The sequence below is a fragment of the Lissotriton helveticus genome, chromosome 2_2 (assembly GCF_964261635.1).
Source record: "Lissotriton helveticus chromosome 2_2, aLisHel1.1, whole genome shotgun sequence".
Taxonomy (NCBI): domain Eukaryota; kingdom Metazoa; phylum Chordata; class Amphibia; order Caudata; family Salamandridae; genus Lissotriton; species Lissotriton helveticus.
This window is the reverse complement of record NC_136060.1, coordinates 381,146,409-381,170,465: the sequence shown is the minus strand read 5'-3', so window position 1 is coordinate 381,170,465 and position 24,057 is coordinate 381,146,409. Positions and strand designations below refer to the sequence as shown.

General features: G+C 45.6%; 1 protein-coding gene across 1 annotated transcript in view; it reads right to left on the bottom strand.

Moving 5' to 3' along the window:
- HAUS3 (HAUS augmin like complex subunit 3) overlaps window positions 1–24,057 on the bottom strand; it is a 108,167-nt gene that overhangs the window by 69,483 nt on the left and 14,627 nt on the right. The window contains exon 2 of the mRNA XM_078678604.1: window positions 628–760. The gene's annotated coding sequence lies outside the window, so the exon portion shown is untranslated. The remainder of the gene's footprint in view (window positions 1–627; window positions 761–24,057) is intronic.

The window sequence follows — 24,057 nt, the reverse complement described above, 5'->3', positions numbered from 1 at the left end:
GATCCTATTATACAACAATGTGGGATTCCCTGATTTAATGTTATACTCGATTTGATTAACAAAAGTCTAGGCAACTTCACCGGGCTTGTCGAACCCAATTAGAGCCAGATAAGTGTAGGCTGCTTTAGGTTATTTTATAAACTACACATTTGTCACCTGGAAATGAGGGAATGAATCCACCAAGCAGATTAAAAGTAAATCCTGTAAAGACACAGTTTTGATCTCTTGCTAGCAATGTGTGAGCTTCGTAGATGTTAGAAACGCATTCATGAGTAGGACATTGGAGCGCGGGCTGATTAAAAATCAAGTCGATCTGTCTTTTCAGCATGTATATATGTTTTACTATAATGCCAATAGAAACTAAGTTAAACATTTTATATGACATCAGGAAGACCCAACATATAGAACATTAAAAAGTGTACTCTTTGTAGTGTACCAGTATGAATCTGAACTTGGCAGTCTACACAAAGTTTAGTAGCTCCCCGCCTCTATTATGAGGCTCCACTCCCAAAGCAATATGATAGTGAGAAACACTGTTCAAAGACTTCAAAAAAAGTCTATTACGGAGCAATATTTATCACTGCAAGATTCAGACAGGAAGGCAGAATATACTAGTCAGCGACATACCTGAACAGAGACTTCAAGCACAGTAGACAATCAACAGTAGCAAGACTTCCCTGAATACAAAATTCCGATTCCTTCCTTTTGTGGGGCTGTGATCTTTTAAGGCAGGTTTCAGTTTGGTTTCTTGTTTGCCAACCTGGGTAAAACAGATCCTGTTAGTTGGTCAAGATACCACTGTGTCAATTTCTCTCCTCTAATCATATTTGCTGTGAAGAATAAGCAGAGTCAGGGCTTCTCACACTGTTGGATTCCCAAGCGAATGGCGACCTCAATTCTGTTACTATCTGATAACCATAATAGAGGAGCAGTACCCATCTAGGATGGGGATTCTTAACTTTGACTTCAGTGGGCCGCCACTTAATCGTTACTGGAGCTCAGAGACCCCCACTGAATAATTAGAATCCATTGACCCATCTCACCTCCCCACACTCGCAGTACTTAGCCTGGGACCCTGTCCTAAGCATTTTCCCCAAATTAAAATGCAAAACAAAAATTTTGAAATAAGCATTCAAACAAATGCACAAATGAAACATTAATATTTAACTTGCAAACATATATTTATTGACAACAATTTTAATACGATGGTTGGAGGTTTTGTTTTTAGTTTTTTTTATTCAATGGAGACCATTCATCGTCATACTATATTCCGTTTGATACACTTGCACTGCTCCCACAAATCAATTTGAGGGTACAAATTTACCCTCAAATTTACGTTTTTGCATCCTAGTTCAAATCCCTTCACATTTACAGGATGTTCTAAAATGTTCAACTGTACATTTTGCTTATTCATCAACATATACTTTATTCATCTGTTAATATTTAGTTTTCTAACCCCCTGAGTAGACACTGCAGACCCACAGAGGTCCCCGGACCACAGGTTAAGAAGCACTGTTGCAGGATGTCAACTGATAACAAATCAACACTATCTACAACAAAGTGACATCACTCCCTTCACTTCAGACCCTACAGGGCAGAGCAATTTTGCATTATGTGCACAAAGAAACCCACACACAAAATATGTGCTTTTGAACGAAAAGTTCAGTTTGTTAGTGGTCCACATTTTTGTCAACCATAGCTGTAAAGATATCGGACACTGTGATTTCCACATTTGCAATATCATACGTCTAGCCACTACATGCATGAAAGTAATCAAAGAGCTTCATCTAAACAAAGAAAATTCACCATCATCACATGTAAAACATAGCAGTAATAGTAAGAGATCAAGTAAAATCATTCCAGTCATCTTTCATACAAATAGAACTACTTAAGAATTTTTTAGCTGAACATGGAAATAGGGCTATCATATATGTTCTAATGTGCTCTTTTGTCCACAACCACTAATTACTGCTGTACGTAATTCACAGGAAATATACCATCACATCAAAAGTTTGCAGGACTTTTCTTAAAATCTCACAGAAAGATGTATTTGCTGCTCTGTTCCGTTTAAGGACCCATGTATCTGCAGAGATTACAAGACATAATTCTATGTCAGGACCGGAGGCGAGGATTATTCTCTTCTCTCTCCACTTTATTAACATAGCAGCTTCATTTATTTATTTCTCTTTTTTCAACTTTACATTTGAAGGCGAACTAGTAGTTCCATGAGTCACTGGGAATATTGCTCAAAACATAACCAATCACAATGCAACTGTAGTCGGTTCAAAAACTTTATTCGATTCATACAACGAATCATAAAAGTACATTTAAAAATTTACAGAACGCAATTTGTCCATATAAAAAGAAACCATCTATTATTACACATTTTTTTAAAAAAGATAAAACATATTTGATGCAACTGTAGTCAATAGGGTAGCCAATCAGGATGAAGTTGAACCTGTAATAGTCCTCTCTCTGCTCTGATCGCCCTCTTTCTTCGCTGCCAGCAGCACTCAGATAAGTCACATTTTTTGGTCTCTTGAGATGTAGGTATACGTGTGTTCGCTTAAACTCCACGTGGAGCTGCGCATGTATAACGCATAGCGCGGACCTTGACACGGCCGTGTTTCGCGGCATATATCTACTTGGTGCAGCACGCTCAAGCCAGAGGCGCTGCCTAGCAACACATGATTCCTGTCCGCTTCAAATCTGATAGGATCGCACTTCCGTAGAGCACAGTAACCACCGAATCTAAAGCCTGGAGAAAGATGCCTCGTTTACAGGGTCTGTGCTGTAAATTAGTGTACAAATTTCGCCTTGACGTCCGAGTTGGGTCGGGTCGGTATTGCCTGTTTGACGCCCCCAGGTGTCTGTACTATTTACAGTGATCAACTAGGTCCCATCAGGGAACACACTCCCAGGTGCTGAGCCCCTTCCATGCCTTTAACACCAAAGGCAAAGTGTTCCCAGGGCCCAGAACCATCCCCAGTGCGGCTTTGCCCACAAATAAACATTTGACTGCATCTCCCCAGTCCCTAAAGTGCAGCCACCTGTCTGCCCATATTCCCTGCCTGTGGGGGGGTGCTGCATTAGTAGCATTTAACAGAATATATTGCTAAGATACACTACCTTGTTTAAGTGCAGCTCCTGCTATTCCCACAGAGACCTCAGGAGATGTGTACCAGGACCCTTTAACTTATCTCCCTTGGGATTAAGAGTTTGTAACAGGCGATGGATGTCTATCCACCACGCAGTAGATGAAGCTATGGGCCCGATGGAAGAGTGCCTCGCTCAGCTTCTTGCACAGAGTGTGGCAAGATACTCCAGTCTGCGCCAAACCTACCCCTGGCCCAGCCTGCTCCAATACCAGCAGTTAACCTGAATGCCTTTGAACAACTGCAACACGCCTTTATAGTGCAGTCTCCCTGCAATGCCTCTCCACACCCCAGAGCCCCTGCAGGAGACTCCAGCTCCGCTATCCCTGCAGTTGCAGGATGATGATGCATCAGATGAGGCAGGGCCCTCTAAACCCTGGCGTCCATCTCCCCCAGCCAGTGAGATCGGGGCAATAGTAAGATATGTTAGACCCCGATCAAAATCTGCATTCACAATCAGCGGAGGGGGTCCCATGAGACAAGGTGGGTCAATATGTGGCCCATCACCTACACAGGTTTTTTGAGAAAGTGGCACATAGCTGTCTCAGAGCGGAATGCAACAGGCCCACATTAGAGAGTTAGGTAGGTAAAACACCCAAGTTAGATCCCAAGATGGGCACATTTTCAGCCAAGTTTAAGGATCCAAAAAAGGGGATTGATGGGTCTTGGCGAAATAGCCAAGACAAGGTCTTGGACGCCATAGGTTCTTTGACCAAGATCCTAGATATGGTGGAAGACACTAAGGTTTCGGGTGGCCAGATTTCCCCCTAAGGGTCTGTCTGGGTGGGCACCATGGGCGGTTATCTTTTTGGGTAATGCCAACTATGCCCTCGCTACAGAGCACAGATGATCATTGCTGATCAAAGTGGATCCGAAATTTAGGGATCTAGCAGTCTTGAAGGGGTGGGGGGGGTGAGAAGAGCGGTTCTCAAAGAACTTGGGAAGTTCATGAACACGTTCATATTCCTAGACAAAGACGAAACATCAATAAAGAAGAGGTTTTCAAGGGGCCAGTCGCTTTGCTTCCCAATCCTATGCCAGAAGGCAAGGCTCCAGGCGAGGCTATGGTACCAGGACCAAACCCGCTTCACAAACGTCTACCTCACCTAGGTTCAGTGATTCAGTGGCCGAGGTTCCCGTTCGGGTGAATTCCGGTCGATCAAGCGACAGAGTTAACAGTCAAAGACACACAGACTCTGGGTGGTACAACCAAGTTTTAAAGTTCAACCTTAAGGCGGGTGCTGTGAAAAGATATATGACGGCTCAACACAGAGTCAGAAAAGGGAAGTGGTTCGTTACAGATCAGATCTTACTCACAAAGACCTACATAAGTAAGGAATTGAAAACAATGAAAATACTGTTATGAGAGCGGTTAGTCTGGTTCAGAGCTAGATGACCCCATTAGTTGGGCCACATGACCTCAGTCTCTCCTCTGCAAAAAAGGCATCACAAGACATAATTTGACATAATGAAAGTGCTTGAAATTGGTGAACAGTGCTATACAGATTTCAAACTTGAGAATAATCCACCTATTAAGAAATTTCTTGACCCAATGAAAATGAAAAAAACTAAAAACCTTCACTAACCTGTCCAAGAAGAAAGAAGGCAATGTACAGCAATGGCGTGCACAGCAATGGAATGACACTCATCATGAAAGCAGACAAAACACTATCTGGTCGAATATTTGTGACAGCACTGAAGCTGAACCATCAAAAAGCGGATGTACTCATCCCTTGGGACCTTTACCATGGGCTTAAGCAAATCTAGGTCTGCTGTGAAAGACAAACAAAGTTGTTTTAGCAACAAACTTGCAGAAAAAAGTTTTCCCTGCTGAGGAAATATCTGGAAATTCAGCCAGGCTGATCGTAAGGAGAATAAAAGACGAGGAATCAAACTTTGGTGAGGTGGCTAGGTGTCTTGAAATAGGATATAGGAGTCAAAGAATTGGATGTGGTGTTTGATATGTAAAATGAAATGCCTATTAGGAACAGCGAAAGCACAATATGAAGGGAAGAACTCTGGCACCAACTACAGAGCATCTCACCTCCCGAGATTGTTACAGCGGAGTATATCCCTAAGTCACACAAGGAATAAAACTACTATCATCGCATTTCTTGTAAACAAAGGGAGGAAACCAGAGTATTTTGTAGAACTTGAGAATAAAACACTCTTCGCGAATGTGAAGATAAATGCTACAAAATCACATCTGAAAGGAGCCACGAAGTGCCCAGTTTCAACAGTATACACGAAGAAGCAGATGGTTGTTTGTTGCTTCATGCTGCACGAGCTGCTAGGAGGATTATGAGGCAGCACTAATAAGCAGTGTTTCAGGGCTCGAAAAATCCACTCGCCTGCTCGCATTTGCGAGTCAGATTCAATAAGGACAAGCTATTTTTAGGTCCTACGTGCCCTTTCTGGCGAGTAGGAAGACAAACTTGACCTCTGCCTCTGGAAGCAGAGCAAATGTGACACTATAGCAAGATGTAAAGGCATCTTTATTGCTCACAAAGTGAATGAGGAATAAAAATGCTTTTAGGGGGCGTGGCTTCACTGCAAAACGCAATGGCCACCAACTGAACTAGCTCCGTAGAAAACCCGACCGCCTTCCACAAATCCGCTTACTAATCAGTCGTCCGTGCAGTGGAGGGGCCGAGTAACCACCACGGAGGCTGGAGAACCGAAAAACAGCGTTGTGCTGCAGCCAGATTGTGCAGAAATCTGCATCCAATGCTGTGGGATTCGAGACCGGGAGCTGTTGCATCGAAGAGTTGGGCGTGGCACACGGTCTGGTCCAGCCCCTCATGAACGCGAGGCCGCAGCGTGCCAGCTGTCGGACCGGAGGCTGTAGGAGAGGCAGTCCGGGTCCTGAAATCCTGTCCCCGACGCGGGTGGCCATGGCATGATAGTCCACGATTGGCGGGGAGGTGCTCCTGCTAGAAGCACGTGATCGGAGCCCGCGGAGGCGGCTGCAGTGGGGTATGCCGTCTGGGGCCCGACCGGAGTTCCCAGCCTTGCGGTGTCCTGGGCACGAGTTTTCTGACCGATCAACTGCAGTGAAGGAAGGATGCGGCCTGTTATGGGACACTGAGCGACAAAGAGGCGGCAGAGCGCCTAGTACGGACTTGGGCCGCTGGCACTTAGAGTTGAGGCAGGGCCCGCGAGACAAAGCCGATTGGGTCTTCCCGAACACTGTGGGGGGCCAAAGACTGGCTGGGTGGCCCAGTGGAGTAAACTAACACAGAAACAGTACTGTAACTGCTATTGTTACGGTGGAGAGGGAAAGAGGATGCATTGGCCCCCACCAACCGATAATACGCACTTGACCAGGTGTCTGGTGCCCCTTTAAACACCCCCCCACCCCAACCCCACAGCCTCCGATGCTGGTGATAGAGAAACATCACAAGTGAACCTTAAGACAAGGCTGGGCGTTGAGGGGCGGAGGGAATTGCCACTGAGGAGGGGATGACCTGGAGTCTACTGGAGGGCTGATCCTAGCTGCACCAGTGAGAAAATGTCGACTGCCAAGGGTGCGAAAGGGACGCAACAGACTAAATTAGATAAATATGCGCTGCCAAAGCAGGCTGACCCATACCACGGTGACAAAGGGAAACGGATGACTGGTTCTGAAGGGGAGCTTCCGGACCAGGCATTAAAATAGGTCATGGACGCCATCTCAGGTGTACGCTCCTCCCTTGAACAGAGGATGGACACCATTACGTCTGAAGTGATGCTGATCCGAGCAGGATAGAAAGTGAAGCAGTTGGAAATAGTCAGTGCCAGCCTCATAGGAGAAGAGACGCAAATACAGCTGCATTTCAAGGACCTGTAGGCCTTTCGTAAATTTGCAGAGGCTAAGTTGGAGGATTATGAAGGACGCACCAGAAGGAATAACGTAAGAATGATAGGTCTGCTGCAGCGGTCAGAGGGCCCTGCGGCGGACTTATTCGGGGAAGAACTCATACTTAAGCTTCTTCAGCCTAAGGGATCGTCCAAATTCTTTTTGGTAGAAAGGGCGCATAGAGTTCCCGGAGGACTGCCCAAACCAGGGCGCATCTCCGCCCTATGTTGGCAAAACTTTTAAATTTCAGGGACAGGGATGTCATATTGCAGACCTCTTGTATGGGCCCCCCTTCAAGTATGATAGCTCAGAGATATCCTTTGGTCCAAATTTCATCTTCAATGTACAGTGACAACTGCAATCCTTTTTGGAGGTAAAGATGTGACTTTGAGACAAAGGACTCAAGTATGCCATGTTATTTCCTGCACAACTCCGCGTCGAAGCAGATGGCAGGATCTGGTTCTTTGATGCCCCTGAGGCGGCTGCGGCCTGGCTGAAGGTTGGAGAGCTGCGAGAGACCACTAAGTGGCGGACCGGGCCGGTTCATCTAACGGCTCAGACTGAGGAGTGTGGTGCTGGAGGTTGATCGCTGCACCTCGCCGGGCAGTGCCTTCGAACGGATGCGGTGGCTGAACTTATTTGGCAGACAATGGCTTGACATCATTGATTGATTGTCTTGTATATCCTTTTTGGTGTTGGGTGGGCCCCTCTTAGCAGGGCACATCGCTTTTTGGACTTCAGGAGGTGGTTCGGGGACTCCGCTTACACCCCCGATTCTATTCTAGTTTTAGTTCTAAGTTTGAGCGACAGGCACTCTGTATAGTTAAAATATGGGCAGTCCCCCCCGTACCATCAGTCCCTCACAGAAATATGGGCTGTCCCCCCCCGTGTGGAAAAGTAAATTTTGCCATGTTATATGTGCCTACGTGTTCCCCATCTTATGTTATATGTGCATGATTAATATGCACATGTATTCCCTTCTGATCGATTAAAGACGCAATTACAGTTGTGTCCATCTCTAGTATGCCAGTTTCCAGTTATCGTGAATACAACGAATATCAGGCCTATGTAAAGCTACGTTGCCACGTTTTACAGTGTACACGTTAATTCATTGAAATATCCCCGTTTCTAGGCCTCAAAAGGGCCCGGACTCAGATTCAGCTCCGGTTTCCTGAACCCTCTCCGAGGAGCGATACAGCCCCCACCTGTATCCCTGACCCTTCACTTACTTTCATGCCTCGCAGTGCCCGGCTCGGCCTGGCTCTGCCTCCTAGTCTGCCAAGAGTATGTTATGATTCTAGTTATCAGTCCAGTCCTCCTTCTCTGCATTCCTAAGCTACTGAATCACATCAATAGTTTCCATCATGGTCTAGCCTTTATGTCTCCATGTAAGAGAAATACTGTATTTATATTCATAGAATATTCCTCGCACACACAATACATATAGAATTATGCATGCACCAGTCTTAATGTCTGTTAGCCTTTGCCCTGATAACTTTTGGATTCTATCAACATGTTCTCTAAACACCAGATACTAGATAGGCTTTAGGTACATGTCGCTCTGACACTCCAGACTTTTCGTCTCCTCTTCTAGCGCAGAAGTCATAGCCCCCAGTTCTCCCTAGTAACACGTCATTGTCAGTTTGCGCGCACCACTAGGTTAGAGGTCCCAGCTGCTCAGGTAGCCCCCTCCATGTTTCCGCCCCTTTTATGACATATTCTGTTACGTTTACATCACATGTCTATGTATACGCCCTGTACACACCTCTTGTTACACCCACTTTATGCCTTATCTTTCGCGACTGCTACAAACTCCGCCTACTGCTACGCCTACTGTATTGAATGCCATGTATTTGTTTAACTATATATATTGATGTTCTGTTATTAAAAGTGGTGCGCTCCTTTGTCCCTGCCCCAGGCAGCTGCCATCTCATCCCCGTACAGGCTGTCCTGTTCCAGTCCTTTATGCTTAATTAAAGCCTGTCAACTCTAGCTACCTCGTATCTTGACTCTTATTTATTGAGCTATCTATTTGTATGAGTATCCTGAAAAATAGTACCGGTAATTAATTATTTATTTACCACACCCGTACCATCAGTCCCTCACAGAATTGGCTCCCAGACTTCATTGAAGCCATTGGCCTTGTGGATGCGTGGAGAATGTTCCACCCAGGACGTATCCAACACACTTTCCATTCCAGGGCTCACAATAGCTTCTCTCGTATAGACTACCTTCTCACTCCGGCGCCCCAAGCGGGGAACATTAGGGAAGTCAGACACCTTGCCCGAGGCACATCTGATCACTACCCACTATGGGCAGAAGGGGTCATTGGCGAGAGGAGAGTGGCACATATCAACCCATGATACTTCAGAAAGCCAGTGGTTAACGACAAGGTAGTAACAGCTATGAAACACTCCTTTCTAGAGAATAAGGAATCTGCTGGTTTATCCCAAACCATGTATGAAGCCTTTAAAACCGTAGTACGTGGTCAGGCACTCTCGCTAGTCGAAGGACCTAACCCGTTTGGAAGACTAAATCCTCCTCATGGAAGAAGATGGCAGGGAACTAATGACAAGACAGACTGCATGGCCTGAAACTACACGAACAGAATATAAATCCATAGCAACGGACAAGGCTAAGTCACAGGGTAGAGACAGAGGGTAGGCTCTATGACCTAGGGGACAAGGCTGGTAAGCTACTGGCATGGCTGGATGAAAAAAAGAACAGGCGAGCAGACTGGTTCCGGAACTGCTGAAGGGATATGGGGAAGTTATAACTCACCCACAAGAGATCGCTAATGAGTTTGCGGATCATTATCGCTCCATATACAGCACGAGCACTTACTTTACAGAAGAGGACTCGCAAGCTCTGACCAGGGACATAAAACTTCCCTCCCAAGACGCAGAGGACAGAGACCTGCTAGACCGCGATCTTACCAACAACGAGGTTGCCCAAGCGATTAGAAGCCTCCAATCTGGTATGGCTCTAGGCCCTAAAGGCCTGCCAATTGAGCTTTACAAGTTGAAGCCGGATTTGCTTGTCTCATACATGCGAGCCATGTTGGAGGAAAGCCGGGAATCGGGGCTTCTCCCTCTAGATCGAGTTGCCACATTGGTCACTATACATAAGACTGGCAAGCCCAGAGGTTCACGCTCGTCCTACAGGCCCATCTCACCATTTAATGTTGAGCCCAAAATACTCGCTAAAATACTAGCCAGATATCTGGTCCAGGTAGTGGGCAATCTAGCACACCCAGACCAGTCGGGCTTCATGCCCCACCGCGATACAGCGTTGAACCCAAGGAGACTGCATGGTGTGTTGGGGTGCCGGGGCACGATTTAGGAAGCTGCGGTCATGGTCTTGCTTGATGCCGCGATGGCTTTTGATACCATAGAGTGGCCATATTTGTTTGCAGTCTTTAGCAAGATGGGATTTAAGCCTAATTTTATCGGGTGGGTACGCCTTTTGTATGCAGAGCCCTTATCGCAAGTGGTCGTTAATAAGAAATCGGAGGTATTCAAACTAAGCCGGGGACACGACAGGGTGTCCACTATCTCCCCTCCTCTTTGCTCTTACCCTGGGGCCACTGCGGCGTGGATTCGGGGAGACCCAGTAATCCGGGGACTAAAGTGGGCAAACACGTGGGATGGCCGCATTTCTCTGTGTGTGGACAACATCCTGCTTTATTTTATTTATTTATTTGAGGTATTCGAACTAAGCCGGGGACGCGACAGGGTGTCCACTATCTCCCCTCCTCTTTGCTCTTACCCTGGGGCCACTGCGGCGTGGATTCAGGGAGACCCAGTAATCCGGGGACTAAAGTGGGCAAACACGTGGGATGACCGCATTTCTCTATGTGCGGACAACATCCTGCTTTATTTTATTTATTTATTTGAGGTTTGATATAGCAAGAACATGACCCATAAGGGTATCAGAGTGCTTTACAGGAATAAACACGTTGCATACAGTATAGGTATAGGCAAAATACAAGGATGGGGTTAGGGAATCGACTACAGTGGGATAAAAGTCAGAGCAATATACAATACCCAGTACAGCACCAAAATCAGCGAACGACATGTCAGCAATAAAACAAGGAGAACAATTTATACATGAACAATTCATGGACGAAGTTGAACCACCTTTGGCTAAAACTATCTATCTCCAATATAGATATGGGGTTCTTCAAATAAATGCTAATACTTGCCGGTGGGGAAACAGTAACTCCAGTGGGGAAGATGCATACTGTAAACTGTGTGAATTGAAACAAAATGAAGACGAGGCACACATTCTATTCTTCTGCCCATTATATGAACCACAACGCAGGAAATGGATCAAACCTCTTTGTAGAAATTTGGGTACACGTTCTTACAAAGAGGCTGAAAGATTACTTAGATCTTCGTCTGTTCGGTTGATAACCTTTGGGGTCAGTCGGTACCTCCATAGTATCTGCTTTATTAGGAAAAAATATGGACTAAAAATATGAATTTTAGCATTTTTTTACTTCTGGCATTTTTTAAATTATTTAAATGATGTAAATAGCCGTTCTTTTTTATGATCAGGTCTTAAAAATTAATTACAAACTGGAACAATCCCCTTTTTTTGAATGATGTTAAATTAATGAATCCCAATGCAAACTGCAAATAATTGTATAATACTATATGTACATACTGAATTTTGTAACAAGTGATATTCTTTGTTTTAATAACTATTATGTTTATAAATGTATTCTATGTGTTGGCTTTATGGCATGCATGTCGAATAAAAGCTTTACAAACACATGGAGAGGGCCAAGCAAAACAGGAGATTATGCACAGAAACATAGGCCATGAGAAGGGGAATGTGCAATAAAGGTGTTAATGGATGAATTCTCTCATTAGGAAGGTTTTCGCTTCCTTTTTGAAGAGCGACAACGTAGGAATTCTTCTGGTGGAGGGAGGTAGCGAGTTCCAGATTCTTGGTGCGGCCCCAGAGAATGCTTGGTTATCTGCTTTTGCATTACGGAAGCGGGGTGGCTGGAGCACACAGTCTCTGGCGGACCGGGAGTCTCTGGTTCTCCCAGATAACACAATTCCTGGGCGAGACACTTTGGAGTGTTCGTGTAGAAGACTGAGCGATGCAGGACAGCTTGAGGTGGATTCTGCCTTCAAGAGGAAGCCATTTCAAGGCCTTCAGATGTGGTGAAATGTGGTCACATTTTTTTGAGCCACATAAGTCTAGCTGATGCGTTGAGGCAAGCTTTTACCAGGACCATCTAAGTCTTTGGTAGGCCAGATAGGGTGGAGCAGCCGTATTCAATTCTGGAGATAACCAAAGGCCGAACTGTGGTTTTTAGGTCTGCAGTAAGGAAGGGTTTTAGTTTTCTCAAGTAGCTCAGATAGAACCTGGCGGTTTTTGGCCATTGAGTTGATGTGTTCACGCATTTTCAGGTTGCTGTCCAAGGTGATCCCAAGTGATTTGGCAGAATCCACTATGGTCGGGGTGCAGTTGAGTGCGGTGATCGAGTTAATCCATTCAGGGATGTCATTGGATTTTTGTTGGGGGGTGGGGGGGATAGATGAGAAGGGAATCCGTTTTTTGGGCATTCAATTTGAGCAGGTTGTTGGCGAGCAATTCAACAGTCAGAATCAGGGCATTGTTCAGACAGATAATCTCCTCAAGAGAAAAGAGATTTTTAAGAATATCTGAGTCATCGGCTTACATGTGGAAGGAGATGTTGGCCTGGCCGTGCGAAGAATGTCAGCTAGTGGTTCAAGGTAGAGATTAAAGAGGGTTTATCTTGCATCCCCCAAGCCATCGCTCTATGGAGTACTGGATATATTCACCACCAATGGGAAACACTCTGGGTATACGATCAACTGGAGCAAGTCCCTGATGTATGTCCTTCATGGTGAGCCACCTCCACTACCTAGAGGGTGTCCGATGAAGGAAGCGAAAGAGGGCTTTCAGTATTTGGGGATCTTTATCACCGTAGACCCCAAAATTAGCTAAGATTGAAACCTATCCCCCGCTACCGAGACTAAAAGAAGATGGAGCCAATTGGAAGACCCTACCACTCATTCATGGGGAGGGCGGCATTATTCAAAATGTCTCTGCCATGTTTTCTGTATGCGCTCCAGAACTTCCCAAATCCGGTCCCGCCGACATATTTTAAAGAGGTGGAAAGTCTCCAGAGGGAGCTGATTTGGGATGGTCGCCTACGCATAGCTCTTCCCAAGCTAGTTCTAAGTTGGTATAATGGGGGATAGGGCTACCAGGCATTAGGAAGTATTACTGGGCAGCCCACCTAGCATCTATAAATCAATGATAGTCAGTGGGACGATCCAGGTTACAGAATGGATAAATGGTTATTGCCGGGGGGTAACTACAATATGGCCCAAGAGATTTTCATTAACGGGACCAACCGGACATTCGGTACACGTATGGCACACAGTAAAAAGAAGCCTGGGGTGGGAACGAAAGCTCACAATGGTGACTCCTTAGTGGCATTCTGAACAATTGGGCGCCTCGAGAAGTTCGAACGGGTTTGTTAAGTGGGACCTGAAAGGGAACACGAAAATAGGGGACCTGTGGCACAAGGGAGAAATGATCCCCTTCGCCACCTTGCAACAAGAATACGAACTGGTCAGCACCGAATACTTTCGGTATTTACAGGTGAGGCATGCACTAACCTCGCACTTGCAGAAGGGGGAATCCCCCCCATGATGCCTCGCCTCACGAAGGCAGGTTGCTCGATGGTACCTACAAATGAAAGCAGTATCCCTGACATAAGAAACTGATCAATAATGCACCAGACCCTCTCAAAGTGATCCGGGAGCGCTAGGGGAATGGTGGGTTGGAACTTGATGACGAAGAGTGGCTCGAGGCAGTGGCCTCCCCCGCGGAAAGTTGCAATCTCCTCCAGTTGCGTCTGGTCCAATTGAAAATCCTCCATAGAATCAATGTCACGGGGACTCAGCTCGTCAGTATGGGAAGAGCAGATGAGGCCATGTATAAGAGGCACTGTGGTCAAGAGGGCACATTTATGCATACCTTGTGGGAGTGTGTGTATATACAGAAGTATTGGAAGGGGATACACGCCTGTCTGGAGGAGGTTCTCGGACTGGTGGTGGGGATCGAGGCTAAGAGATGTCTTTTAAATGTATGGGAGCCCACAGATTTAGGTAGAAAAGACGGTATATGGGTCACGCTGGGACTGATGGTCGCTAAAATAAACCTGGCAAGATTGTGGGTAAAAGTAAAAAGTCCACATTTGTAAAGCGCACAATCACCCGTTAGGGTCTCTAGGCGCTGGGGGCCATCGGGAAGATTAAGCGAGCTATTGCCCAGAGTAGCATGGTGCTGGGCTAACCTGCCGCCGGAACCGGGGATCGAACCGTGGTCCCCAGATACTAGCGTCAGTCGCCCCGCCCGCGGCGCCACACCTCTCCCCTAGATGGGGCACCGTCCAAAGTTGTAGAGTGGAAAGCAGACATGGATTGGTGTAGGCTATGGGGAAAAAACTGTAGGTTTCTAGAGGGTTTCAAAACCAAATGGGAGAGTAAGGGTATTTAAACAAGATATAAGGTAGGAACTCCTGGTCCCCTGCTTCAATATTAAACAAATGGAAGAGTACCCCCTGGAAGAGTGACAGAGAAAATCTCTACACCCGGAGCTTAAGGCTCAATGGAGCACAGTGTGTCCAACCTTTTGTCAGGACAAAGCATGTCCTTTTTGAAGACCCCTCACTCACCAACCTGGTTGGTGACATGCTTCATCATCGGGGTCCCACCCCGAAGGCCGAGTGCCAACAGGGTGTGCTGCGACACCTGATTACAGTGGAGCGGGTTTTCTTTATCTTTTATATGTACAATGATTATAAAAGGTGAATAGGTGGATTAAAAAGGGAACAATACTACTCACTGCAAGACTTTATTCTTGAGTGATTGTACCCCCATAAAATTAAAGTGTGACACCTGTGTCTAATTAGGTAGACTTTGATGTAGAGATTTTCTGTCACTCTTCCAGGGGGTACTCCTCCATTTGTTGTTTAATATTGAAGCAGGGGACCAGGAGTTCCTACCTTATACCTTGTTTAAATACCCTTACTCTCCCATTTGGTTTTGAAATACTTTAGGCAGCGCACAGCTGCGAGAGTTTCACATAATTATTCCACATAGCTACTACACTCACCTTTTTGGCACTCTCCGCAACCATGAGCGAGAACCAAGGCCTCTCTTACACCTGAGAAGAGGTTGAGGAAATCATGGGCGATCTGTCTATATTTGCGGACGCAAGTATAGCACAGAGTATCTCACAGACGACCGAGTGGGAGAATTTGACAGAGCTTAAACGGAACAGGATTAGAACTATCCTTCATGGTACTATTTTAAAACAATATCTAAATAACAATATGGCACCCAAAGGCTTGTTGGTAACAAATGCACCTTGTATTTTTCTGGAAGATGCTACCTTTCGCAAGGACTGGGCTTCCATAGCGTGGCACTGCACGCATGACTGGATAGTCCTCATATTAAAAACTGCTTTGAGACTATCCGAAAAAATCCAAGTGGAAATCCAAGTAGCAGAAAGCCATATAAAAGCCACAATCACTGGCTACAAGAAAAAATTGGACGAGTTAAACAGAGAAATGAATGATTATAAGGACAATCTAACAGCAGAAAGTGCAAAAATTCCAGAAAGACCTTAAGAAATTCTCGATGGTAAAGGCTTACCCTTACTCGGATCCCGAATATGCACCACCATCAAAACCTGATGATAACTCCGATGCCTCTAGTAATGCCTCCAGCAACGCTTCCAATGCTAGCAGCAGTTCAAGCACTGGAAGCACAAAGCAAAGAGGAAGAGGACGGGGAAGGATGCAAACGAACTGGCCATCCTTTAACCCAATGCAAGGCTACCCAGGCCCTTTTGAGTATCCTCAAAACTTCCCTATGTATGGATGGCAGCCGCCATTTCAACAACCCTTCTACCCACCTAATACCTACAGACCGCCTTTTTTAGCCAGGGGCGGAAGGGGAAGAGGCAGACGCAAGAACGGCAACCAGGGCAATCAAGTACACTGGGCAGCGGAAGATCCGAATGCAGGTGAAGCACGGACCAAGACTCCACAAGCAGGTACCAGCAACCGGAAAACCTAGTTACCAACCTATCCACAAGACCCCTTACTGAGGATGAGGATCGAGTCTTGAATAAAGGACTTGGCTATGTACTAACTGCGAACCTGGATAAATTCAAGCTTCATTGCGAGCTTTCCTCCTTCTTTAGGAAACTAAAGCTGAAGGCTTTTTTTGATAAAAGAAATGATACAGACTCGAATGATGACCTGAACGAAACAGGGCTGCGGCCTAAGTCAGCCTTTATACCACCTCCGCATACAGTCCCAGTAGAGGTAACTACATTTGAGCAAGCTGTTTTCAATGAGGTTGAGTCACTTACCCCAAAGAAACCATTTATGAACCTGACTAAAAGAGAAAGGATCGCTTTGGACCAACTGAGAAACTGCGACAACATCATAATAAAACCCGCGGACAAAGGCGGTGGGTTAGTGGTGCAAGATAAATCAGCATATCAAACAGAATGCCAGAGACTACTGTCTGATGTAACAAACTACCGCAGACTACCTGTGGATCCTACAGAAGATCTACATAGCAAAATTAAGTCGCTTGTGGAATACGGAGAAACTGAGGGGTATATCTGTAAACAAGAGGCAGACTTCCTGTGTAAGAGTGAAGGGAAAATACCTTACTTTTATACAATACCGAAGATGCATAAAAACAAAACCCCCCCACCAGGTAGACCAATAGTCTCCGGTCTAGGATCCCTGTTGGAACCTCTCCTTTTTTTGCGATACTTTCCTGAAAAAACTGGTCCAAAAAACCAGTACGTATCTTCAGGACACGAAAAGCCTGTTACAACTTTTGGATGGACTCAATATGGAAGATGACACCATTCTGGTAAGTTTCGACATTGAGAGCCTATACACTAGCATTCCACAAGATGCGACTCTAGAAGTACTAAAAAAGGCTCTGGAGAAAGAGGAATGGACCTATAGAACTCCCAGGGAATTCATACTGGAATGTGCTAGGCTGGCTCTCAAACAAAACTATTTTGAATTTGAAGGAACAATATACCTCCCAACTGGGGGTACATCGATGGGGAGCACTTTTGCCCCCAGTGTGGCAGGGCTCTATGTCCATGATTTCGAAGAAAAATTTGTATTAAATGACAGGAACCCCTACAGCTCAAATGTCATTTTGTGGAAGCGAAACATCGACGATGTGTTGGCCATCTGGAAGGGACCTGAGGATCTACTAGTCTCCTTCTTCAATTGGTTGAATACTTGCGATGACAATCTCAAGTTCACCTACGTTAAAGATCACAACACCTTGGTGTTTCTGGATCTCACAATCAAAAAAGAAAATGGTAAGTTCAAGACATTGACACATTACAAACCAACGGCAAAAAACAACCTGCTCAGTTTCGTAAGCTTTCACCCCAGACCGTTACGGGAGAACTTACCCTACAGACAATATTTACGCATACGTAGAAACTGCAGTGAACTGACTGACTACAGGAAACAGGCTTGTGACCTCACCAATAAACTCAAGGATCGAGGTTATCCTGTAGGGATCCTACAAAAAAGTCAGAAACGCACTCGCAACCAGCCGAGGCAAGCCCTTTTGATGAATTCTGAAAAAACAACTGAGAACATTCCCCTAACCTGTGTTACTACGTACAACACGATCTCCAATGAGGTTGCCAGAATAATTAATAAACATTGGTCCATTTTGAATTCTGGCAAGATGAGATGGGAAAACCCTCTTTTTCCCTACAAAAAAGCAAGGAGTATAAAAGACGCAGTAGTGAACACCAGACCGATCCAAAGAGCAGCAGAAACAGAATCAGTGCTGAATGCATGGGGCTTACCAAGAGTGACGGGCCACTACAAATGCGGCAGTTGCAGTGTGTGTCCCTTCACTACCAACACTAAGACATTACAACTTGAACCAGGAAAAACCTGGATTATTCGAGGATATACAAATTGCAACGGCGTAAATGTAGTGTATATGATAACCTGCCCCTGCAACCTACATTACGTAGGTATGACCAACCGAAAGGTCAAATTGAGAATCGGCGAACACAGAAGCACCATCAGGTGCAAGAAGTCAATGACAAGACTCACAGAACACTATCTGACAGCCGGGCACACGCCCGAAGACATACAATGGACAATCATTGAGCAGATCAGTGCAGGCAATAATCAAAACCAACGCCTCTTTGAAAAGGAACAGAGATGGGTGTATAGGCTGGGCACCCATAGGACTGGTCTGAATGACAATATTCCATGGAATTCTATCATGGGATGAGTCCGACACCCCCTTTCTGTGTGCATTAAGATTACCTTTAAAAATATCTGGGCGATATATACATATATATATGTGCAAAAATATATATATCATGTTGCCATCGAAAACCCAACATAGAAGCAGCCTGCCTCAAATCAATTGCAAACATTGTAAAACTACTGCTTCTTTATATTTATTTTTATTTTGCACCATTGACTCATGTAATTGTGAAAACTGTCAACCGACAACTAAACCTTGGTATGACTCTCACCAGACAACTACTCCCATTACATTCAGCACTCCGTGCTTATGGAGTTTGCCAGCACGAATAAAGATAATTTACAACTCTTCCTGAGATACATACAATATGGATCTCTAGTGATTAAATTTCCCTAAGCCAACGGGTCATGTATAACCTATCCAACTGTTTTCTGTCTTTTTCTCCCCTCGGTCACTCATGTTATATAGGTGTCGCCAACTGGGATACACCTCCCTGTGTCTCACGCGTCTGTCACATTGTGCAATGAATGCAATCTCTACCGAGACTGTTTGCCACGATGTTTCCGTGGCAACCATCACCAAGCCTCGTTCACACATGTGGAACGGGGATTGGCTCCCTGTCCCACGTGACGATGGCCACGCCCCCCTCCCGCCCCGAATCTAGGAAGTACAGAGAACTAGATATACTTCTACACGAGCACGGGCAGTCAGGGACTTCCACGGGGTGTACCGATTTGGAACCAAGTAGGTTTCCGGTCCGATGAGCAGAAGCCACGAGTAAGTTGCTTTTTCTTGGTATTTCGGGACTCGGCCGAAACACGCATTATGGATACAAGCCTCCTCATGCCGGTATGTACTCGCTTCTGTTTTTATCTCAATCCAGGTGACGTGAGCATGACTCTTGGAACCAGGACACCCATGTAGCGGCTTACACCGCTGTCTCAGTAAGCCGAATGCGCCCTTACTGGGCCACTTTTTCGAACAATCGTCCGAATTACTGGATAGATTTAGCTCTGTGTGTATGTTAGACATATACTATATTCCACGAGTCTGTAATATCGTGGCACGTCCCTGAGCGCACTCTCAACTTTTCGCCCACACTTTCCCTCTCTTGGATAGCCAACCTCTCTAGGCGGCATGCTAGACCCTGTGTTTTTAAGTTGCCCAGGGGTAAAATCCACCGATGCACTGCGAAGTATACCACTGCACTTCCACTCGGCATCGATGTATGTTCTGTTGGCACACCTGCAACAAGCATGGGCCACCATCAAGGCAGCTATTTTTGCTACCCACTTTATGAGCACAATATATGTTAAGTGTACAAACAATTGTCTGTCTACTTATGTACGTGATCCCAACCCCAATTTTTCCCTTTACAGGTTTTTCTTCCGGAGTGGGGAGAAGACTTTTGTATTTTTGTGTAGGTCCATAATTTTGTGGACCAACTTTTCTCACGTGATCGAGGACTGGGCGCACCTTAGCGTGTGCGTACCACCCAGATCACTACCTTCGGTCCTGACGAAAACCCACAATCGCAAGATGGTTGAAACATGTAGACCTCATTTTAATATCACATAGCACACGTCGCTATTTAATTAAACACTACACGTCTCTGACATCAAAGTCTACCTAATTAGACACAGGTGTCACACTTTAATTTTATGGGGGTGCAATCATTCAAGAATAAAGTCTTGCAGTGAGTAGTATAGTTCCCTTTTTAATCCACCTATTCACCTTTTATAATCATTGTACATATAAAAGATAAAGAAAACCCGCTCCACTGTAATCAGGTGTCGCAGCACACCCTGTTGGCACTCGGCCTTCGGGGTGGGACCCCGATGATGAAGCATGTCACCAACCAGGTTGGTGAGTGAGGGGTCTTCAAAAAGGACATGCTTTGTCCTGACAAAAGGTTGAACACACTGTGCTCCATTGAGCCTTAAGCTCCGGGTGTAGAGATTTTCTCTGTCACTCTTCCAGGGGGTACTCCTCCATTTGTTGTTTAATAAGGTTTCTAGAGGGTGCCTCAAAAAGTGGATTGGCATATAGTGCAAATGGAATAGCTACCGTGGTAATATATATGTGAACCTCCAGTTGTTTTCTCTTTGGAAGATCCTGTAACGCCATAGAGAATCGCTACATTATTATTTTATACGATATATTGTACAACGGTGTCAATTGTGATTAAAACCGTGTAACGCGACTCATCTCATCAAGTAAATGAAAAGGTTGCCTTTTAGTTATTTATTTAATAATAAAAAAAGCTTTTAAAATCTTCTTGTTAACTTGTCATATTTGCTCAGCGTTTAGAGTCGGAGGTCAAATGCATTTCAGTTGGCGAGAGTAGATGTTTCAGGTTACTAGATCTGCAGGTCTAGTGCAATTTTTGTGATTTTTCAAGCCCCATGTTTATTATGTATATAACGTTGACTGGAAGAATTAAGATTTATTTTTCCATATATTATGATGAATTTGTATGCCATTTATCAAAAACGTGAAAACCATTCTTTTTTTGGCTATTGCTGCTAATCCAATAATATCAGACAAAAAGCAAAGAGTGATGACTTGCTATCACATATTTTCAATCTGTAGGCATCCAAACTTTGCAAAAAAAATCTTGTTAGTACCCCTCCCCTAGGAAGTGGTACCACTGGCCTAAATTTGGGGTCCTGGCTCATGGCATAGTAATGAAGATCCTTATTTTAATTCAGCCAATCACAAAGATGTATTGTTATCATGACTACGCACATTATTAAACACATAGGACTAGTTATCCTAGAGAAATTTACAATTACACACAGTGGGAACATTGTGAGGCTCCGCCTCCTGACAGTCACAATAATTTCTTTAAAAAATGTCCTTATTTTCAGAGTGCTGACAGATCACACCATTCAGCTTTAGTTTTTATGAAGCCACAACAGCTTTCAAAGAATCTAAATCACTACCAACACACTGATTTAGTCCACTGAGTTTAGTTGAAATCTGGTTATCCAGGGATGGGAGTATTGGAAAGCAATATTGACAAAGTATTTAGGGAATCAAATCTTGGCAGATCCATGGCAAAGAAGCCTTATTTCAGACTTGCGTAAAACCGAAAGAATGGATTTTTTTTAACAAACTATGCAGTAGACTACCTGTCTGGGACTTGGGACAATGAAGGACTTACAGAAACCTTCCATACCAAAAGTCAATTTAACAGTATAGCGATTGGCAATTCCAAATGAACAAGTCATACTCAAAAGTAAATGATATACTACGAAATGGAACCTATAATTCAACTCAGTTCTCTACTGAGGGTTTAGCCAAATGACTATATGACTCACCTGTTTGCATGGTTTTCTTTACAACTCCTGGACCTAAAGCTAATAATTCAGACTCACAGTATAATACAGACACTTGTAGTAATTCGATGTCAGGAATGGAGGCGAGGATTATTCCTTCTTTCTTCACTTAATTCTCATAGCAGCGAAAGGTTAACAAAGACTACGTTTCCCATGAACCATAGGGAAAGGTAGCAAGAAAAACAACATAGCAATATCTAATCACAACAAGGTATCAAAGTTCAATCAGGGGCCCTTGAGTCCAACATAGTCCTTTGCTAGGGTCACCTCCTCATTTGCTGCTACGCAGCTAAATAAGTACTCTTCAGTTATTTTACTGTTTATTGCTTTGTATGCGAATTGTCTGTTTCGTGCTGTGTTGACATTTATGCCAATTTCCATTTGTGGGTGCTTGTGCTGGGTTTTTTGCCTAAATTGTTGAGGATTAATTAGGCACGATCGCGATGTGTCCTTTACTTGATTCGGTCTAGGCAGCTTGTGTTCATGATTGCGCTGCATCCTTTGATTTCTGTTGATTTCATTTACAGTGCGTATCTGCGCTTGCAGTTTCTGTGGTGCCGTAGGAACGGGTTTCCCCGTCGCTAAGCAGCGCCTTGCTAGCTTGTGCTCTGCGGTCCTCCCACCGCCAGGAGGTCGTTCCCAGCGCGTCACAGTGTCTGATTTCGGGGATTCAAACACCACGCGCGCTTACAGCAGGGTCTCTGGTCTGAGGGGAATGCCCGGTTTTGGGTCGGTAAGCGGCGGTGGCGGATATTAATACTACGCTGATTACCACTTTGCATTTTTACGCTCGGTTTCCCTGCCAGACCGTTTTAAACAGAAGGGATTTAGAGTCCGGATTGGTTGGCAGAACGCCTCGTGGGGGTCTTGTATGAACCAGTGACAGCCTTAAAGGGTACACGGCCCAGACATGTAATAATCCCTCAAGATTGGGGATTTGGAAGTCCACTATATTTGATATTGCAGCCAGCAGCTTTGTCCACTGGGGCTTGAACGCTGAATAAATTGTGGTATATCCGCCCAGAGTGTAGGCTGACACCCAGCCCTTAACATCTTAGCCCGCATTGTCGGCGGGGGGGGGTTCACCACTTTAATAATTAGTCTTTCCCCCATTTTGACCAATACCATGGAGTACTATGACTAGTTCCAAGAGGATGAAGACCCCCTTGCAGAGATACCTGGGGGGAAGGGGGGGGGGGGGGGGAACTTGAGGGGGTAGATTCTTCTATCTACCAGGCAGTGGGCCAAGCTATCACTCCCTTGGAGGACAGGCTCTCGCGAAGATCAACTAGGTATTTGAACATCTTGAACAGCGGATGGCTGCACCCCCTACGGCCACAGTCCCTTCGGACCCAGATACCCGTGGCTCTTCACCATCTAAACACCCCCGAGTACCTGGGGTTGATTCGAACACTTTTGAACGTTTGATGCCGGCTTTTGTGGATAGCCAGGCAGCGCTGCCTGCAGGAAATCCCCCACCCACAACAACATCAGAGCCGCCTCCAATGCCCACCACCAACTCATCAGAACAATGAGGAAAAAGAGATTGAAGACAGAATCTCCACACATGCACACAACAGGAAAGAACTCAAACATCATCAAGGAGTGCGCCCAACCCACCAGCGAGTCCACCAACATCCCTCCCTCACAAGACCTCAGCGACAAACTCAGCACCTTTTTCCACCACAAAATCAAGGGCATCTACGACAACTGGACAGCCCTCACCACTGAAGACCCAATGAAGACGATGAAGTCAATCCACTCCGGGGCCCCCACAGACCCCTGCCCCCACCACATTTTCAACAGAGCTGCCGACACCATCGCACCCATGCTCTGCCACACCATCAACCGCTCCCTGGCAACCGCCTCGTTCCCCGACGACTGGAAACACGCCGAGATCAACCCCCGTTCCTGAAGAAACCCTCGGCGGACGCCACCGACCTCAAAAACTACAGACCAATCTCCCTGCTCCCGTTCCCAGCGAAAGTCATCGAGAAAGCCATCAACAACCAATTCACCACATTCATCAAAGAGCACAACATCCTCGACTCCTCCCAATCCGGCGTCAGAAAAACACAGTACGAAACCCAACTCCTTGCCGCAACAGACGACATCCGTACCTTACTGTACAAAGGAGAAACAGCAGCCCTCATCCTCCTCGACCTCTCAGCGGCGTTCGACACAGTCTTATCACCGCCCCCTAATACGCAGACTCCATGACGCAGGGATCCAAGACAAGGCCCTCAACTAGATCCGCTCCTTCCTCTCCAGCAGAACGGAGCAGGTCAGACTCCCCCTTTCCTCTCAGACGCTATACCTACCGAGTCCCCCAGGGGTCCTCCCTCAGCCTTATGCTCTTCAACGTCTATATGGCTCCG